Raw genomic sequence first — 6,538 nt, 5'->3', positions numbered from 1 at the left:
TATAGCAGTTCCTGCCAACTAAATTATATGTGCTACTATTTTGGTACCATCCCTATTGTGAAGTATAGCAGTTCCCTGCATCTAAATTCTATGTGCTACTATTTTGGTACCATCCCTATTGTGAAGTATAACAGTTCCCTGCAACTAAATTATATGTGCTACTATTTTGGTACCATCCCTGTAGTGAAGTATAGCAGTGCCAGACAACTAAATTATATGTGCTACTATTTTGGTACCATCCCTATAGTGAAGTATAACAGTTCCCGACAACTAAATTATATGTGCCACCATTTTGGTACCATCCCTATTGTGAAGTATAGCAGTTCCCTGCAACTAAATTATATGTGCTACTATTTTGGTAACATCCCTATTGTGAAGTATAGCAGTTCCCGACAACTAAATTAAATGTGCTACTATTTTGGTACCATCCCAATAGTGCAGTATAGCAGTTTCCAACAACAAAATTATATGTGCTACTATTTTGGTATCATCCCTATTGTGAAGTATAGCAGTTCCCTGCATCTAAATTATATGTGCTACTATTTTGGTACTATCCCTATTGTGAAGTATAGCAGTTTCCGACAACTAAATTATATGTGCCACTATTTTGGTACCATCCCTATAGTGAAGTATAACAGTCCCCGACAACAAAATTATATGTGCCACTATTTTGGTACAATCTCTATAGTGAAATATAACAGTCCTCGACAACAAAATTTTATGTGCCACTATTTTGGTACCATCCCTATAGTGAAGTATAACATTCCCCGACAACAAAATTACATGTGCCACTATTTTGGTACCATCCCTATAGTGAAGTATAACAGTCCCCGACAACAAAATTATATGTGCCACTATTTTGGTACCATCCCTATTGTGAAGTATAGCAGTTTCCGACAACTAAATTTTATGTGCCACTATTTTGGTACCATCCCTATAGTGAAGTATAACAGTCCCCGACAACAAAATTATATGTGCCACTATTTTGGTACCATCCCTATAGTGAAGTATAACAGTCCCTGACAACAAAATTATATGTGCCACTATTTTGGTACCATCCCTATAGTGAAGTATAACAGTCCCCAAAAACAAAATTATATGTGGCACTATTTTGGTACCATGCCTATTGTGAAGTATAGCAGTTCCCTGCATCTAAATTCTATATGCTAATATTTTGGTACCATTCCTATTGTGAAGTATAGCAGTTCCCTGCATCTAAATTATATGTGCCACTATTTTGGTATCATCCCTATAGTAAAGTATAGCAGTTCCTGCCAACTAAATTATATGTGCTACTATTTTGGTACCATCCCTATTGTGAAGTATAGCAGTTCCCTGCATCTAAATTATATGTGCCACTATTTTGGTACCATCCCTATAGTAAAGTATAGCAGTTCCTGCCAACTAAATTATATATGCTACTATTTTGGTACCATCCCTATTGTGAAGTATAGCAGTTCCCTGCATCTAAATTCTATGTGCTACTATTTTGGTACCATCCCTATTGTGAAGTATAACAGTTCCCTGCAACTAAATTATATGTGCTACTATTTTGGTACCATCCCTGCAGTGAAGTATAACAGTTACCAACAGCTAAATTATATATGCTACTATTTTGGTACCATCCCTATAGTGAAGTATAACAGTTCCCGACAACTAAATTATATGTGCCACTATTTTGGTACCATCCCTATTGTGAAGTATAGCAGTTCCCTGCAACTAAATTATATGTGCTACTATTTTGGTAACATCCCTATTGTGAAGTATAGCAGTTCCCGACAACTAAATTAAATGTGCTACTATTTTGGTACCATCCCAATAGTGCAGTATAGCAGTTTCCAACAACAAAATTATATGTGCTACTATTTTGGTATCATCCCTATTGTGAAGTATAGCAGTTCCCTGCATCTAAATTATATGTGCTACTATTTTGGTACTATCCCTATTGTGAAGTATAGCAGTTTCCGACAACTAAATTATATGTGCCACTATTTTGGTACCATCCCTATAGTGAAGTATAACAGTCCCCGACAACAAAATTATATGTGCCACTATTTTGGTACAATCTCTATAGTGAAATATAACAGTCCTCGACAACAAAATTTTATGTGCCACGATTTTGGTACCATCCCTATAGTGAAGTATAACATTCCCCGACAACAAAATTACATGTGCCACTATTTTGGTACCATCCCTATAGTGAAGTATAACAGTCCCCGACAACAAAATTATATGTGCCACTATTTTGGTACCATCCCTATTGTGAAGTATAGCAGTTTCCGACAACTAAATTTTATGTTCCACTATTTTGGTACCATCCCTATAGTGAAGTATAACAGTCCCAGACAACAAAATTATATGTGCCACTATTTTGGTACCATCTCTATAGTGAAGTATAACAGTCCCTGACAACAAAATTATATGTGCCACTATTTTGGTACCATCCCTATAGTGAAGTATAACAGTCCCCAAAAACAAAATTATATGTGCCACTATTTTGGTACCATGCCTATTGTGAAGTATAGCAGTTCCCTGCATCTAAATTCTATATGCTACTATTTTGGTACCATTCCTATTGTGAAGTATAGCAGTTCCCTGCATCTAAATTATATGTGCCACTATTTTGGTACCATCCCTATAGTAAAGTATAGCAGTTCCTGCCAACTAAATTATATGTGCTACTATTTTGGTATCATCGCTATTGTGAAGTATAGCAGTTCCCTGCATCTAAATTCTATGTGCTACTACTATTTTGGTACCATCCCTATTGTGAAGTATAGCAGTTTCCGACAACTAAATTATATGTGCCACTATTTTGGTACTATCCCTATTGTGAAGTATAGCAGTTTCCGACAACTAAATTATATGTGCCACTATTTTGGTACCATCCCTGTAGTGAAGTATAACAGTTCCCTGCATCTAAATTATATGTGCTACTATTTTGGTACCATCCCTATTGTGAAGTATAACAGTTCCCTGCATCTAAATTATATGTGCCACTATTTTGGTACCATCCCTATTGTGAAGTATAGCAGTTCCCTGCAACTAAATTATATGTGCTACTATTTTGGTACCATCCCTGTAGTGAAGTATAACAGTTCCCTGCATCTAAATTATATGTGCTACTATTTTGGTACCATCCCTATTGTGAAGTATAACAGTTCCCTGCATCTAAATTATATGTGCCACTATTTTGGTACCATCCCTATTGTGAAGTATAGCAGTTCCCTGCAACAAAATTATATGTGCCACTATTTTGGTACCATCCCTATAGTGAAGTATAACAGTTTCCGACAACTAAATTATATGTGCCACTATTTTGGTACCATCCCTGTAGTGAAGTATAACAGTTCCCTGCATCTAAATTATATGTGCTACTATTTTGGTACCATCCCTATTGTGAAGTATAACAGTTCCCTGCATCTAAATTATATGTGCCACTATTTTGGTACCATCCCTATAGTGAAGTATAACAGTCCCCGACAACAAAATTATATGTGCCACTATTTTGGTACCATCCCTATAGTGAAGTATAACAGTCCCTGACAACAAAATTATATGTGCCACTATTTTGGTACCATCCCTATAGTGAAGTATAACAGTCCCCGAGAACAAAATTATATGTGCCAATATTTTTGTACCATCCCTATAGTGAAGTATAACAGTCCCCGACAACAAAATTATATGTGCCACTATTTTGGTACCATCCCTGTAGTGAAGTATAACAGTTCCCTGCATCTAAATTATATGTGCTACTATTTTGGTACCATCCCTATTGTGAAGTATAACAGTTCCCTGCATCTAAATTATATGTGCCACTATTTTGGTACCATCCCTATTGTGAAGTATAGCAGTTCCCTGCATCTAAATTATGTGCTACTATTTTGGTACTATCCCTATTGTGAAGTATAGAAGTTTCCGACAACTAAATTATATGTGCCACTATTTTGGTACCATCCCTATAGTGAAGTATAACAGTCCCCGACAACAAAATTATATGTGCCAATATTTTGGTACCATCCCTATAGTGAAGTATAACAGTCCCCGACAACAAAATTATATGTGCCACTATTTTGGTACCATCCCTATTGTGAAGTATAGCAGTTCCCTGCATCTAAATTGTATGTGCTACTATTTTGGTACCATCACTATAGTGAAGTATAACAGTCCTCAACAACAAAATTATATGTGCCACTATTTTGGTACCATCCCTATAGTGAAGTATAACAGTACCCGACAACAAAATTATATGTGCCACTATTTTGGTACCATCCCTATTGTGAAGTATAGCAGTTTCCGACAACTAAATTATATGTGCCACTATTTTGGTACCATCCCTATAGTGAAGTATAACAGTCCCTGACAACAAAATTATATGTGCCACTGTTTTGGTACCACCCCTATAGTGAAGTATAGCAGTTCCCTGCATCTAAATTATATGTGCCACTATTTTGGTACCATCCCTATAGTAAAGTATAGCAGTTCCTGCCAACTAAATTATATGTGCTACTATTTTGGTACCATCCCTATTGTGAAGTATAGCAGTTCCCTGCATCTAAATTATATGTGCCACTATTTTGGTACCATCCCTATAGTAAAGTATAGCAGTTCCTGCCAACTAAATTATATGTGCTACTATTTTGGTACCATCCCTATTGTGAAGTATAGCAGTTCCCTGCATCTAAATTCTATGTGCTACTATTTTGGTACCATCCCTATAGTGAAGTATAACAGTTCCCGACAACTAAATTATATGTGCTACTATTTTGGTACCATCCCTATAGTGAAGTATAACAGTTCCCGACAACTAAATTATATGTGCCACTATTTTGGTACCATCCCTATTGTGAAGTATAGCAGTTCCCTGCAACTAAATTATATGTGCTACTATTTTGGTAACATCCCTATTGTGAAGTATAGCAGTTCCCGACAACTAAATTATATGTGCTACTATTTTGGTACCATCCCTATTGTGAAGTATAGCAGTTCCCTGCATCTAAATTATATGTGCCACTATTTTGGTACCATCCCTATAGTAAAGTATAGCAGTTCCTGCCAACTAAATTATATGTGCTACTATTTTGGTACCATCCCTATTGTGAAGTATAGCAGTTCCCTGCATCTAAATTCTATGTGCTACTATTTTGGTACCATCCCTATTGTGAAGTATAACAGTTCCCTGCAACTAAATTATATGTGCTACTATTTTGGTACCATCCCTGTAGTGAAGTATAACAGTTCCCGACAACTAAATTATATGTGCCACTATTTTGGTACCATCCCTATTGTGAAGTATAGCAGTTCCCTGCAACTAAATTATATGTGCTACTATTTTGGTAACATCTCTATTGTGAAGTATAGCAGTTCCCGACAACTAAATTAAATGTGCTACTATTTTGGTACCATCCCAATAGTGCAGTATAGCAGTTTCCAACAACAAAAATATATGTGCTACTATTTTGGTATCATCCCTATTGTGAAGTATAGCAGTTCCCTGCATCTAAATTATATGTGCTACTATTTTGGTACTATCCCTATTGTGAAGTATAGCAGTTTCCGACAACTAAATTATATGTGCCACTATTTTGGTACAATCTCTATAGTGAAATATAACAGTCCTCGACAACAAAATTTTATGTGCCACTATTTTGGTACCATCCCTATAGTGAAGTATAACATTCCCCGACAACAAAATTACATGTGCCACTATTTTGGTACCATCCCTATAGTGAAGTATAACAGTCCCCGACAACAAAATTATATGTGCCACTATTTTGGTACCATCCCTATTGTGAAGTATAGCAGTTTCCGACAACTAAATTTTATGTGCCACTATTTTGGTACCATCCCTATAGTGAAGTATAACAGTCCCCGACAACAAAATTATATGTGCCACTATTTTGGTACCATCCCTATAGTGAAGTATAACAGTCCCTGACAACAAAATTATATGTGGCACTATTTTGGTACCATCCCTATAGTGAAGTATAACAGTCCCCAAAAACAAAATTATATGTGGCACTATTTTGGTACCATGCCTATTGTGAAGTATAGCAGTTCCCTGCATCTAAATTCTATATGCTACTATTTTGGTACCATTCCTATTGTGAAGTATAGCAGTTCCCTGCATCTAAATTATATGTGCCACTATTTTGGTACTATCCCTATTGTGAAGTATAGCAGTTTCCGACAACTAAATTATATGTGCCACTATTTTGGTACCATCCCTGTAGTGAAGTATAACAGTTCCCTGCATCTAAATTATATGTGCTACTATTTTGGTACCATCCCTGTAGTGAAGTATAACAGTTCCCTGCATCTAAATTATATGTGCCACTATTTTGGTACCATCCCTATTGTGAAGTATAGCAGTTCCCTGCAACTAAATTATATGTGCTACTATTTTGGTACCATCCCTGTAGTGAAGTATAACAGTTCCCTGCATCTAAATTATATGTGCTACTATTTTGGTACTATCCCTATTGTGATGTATAGCAGTTTCCGACAACTAAATTATATGTGCCACTATTTTGGTACC

Source organism: Saccoglossus kowalevskii, chromosome 21, assembly GCF_978046115.1.
Source record: "Saccoglossus kowalevskii chromosome 21, keSacKowa6.1, whole genome shotgun sequence".
NCBI classification, from domain to species: domain Eukaryota; kingdom Metazoa; phylum Hemichordata; class Enteropneusta; family Harrimaniidae; genus Saccoglossus; species Saccoglossus kowalevskii.
This window is presented reverse-complemented; position numbering follows the sequence as displayed.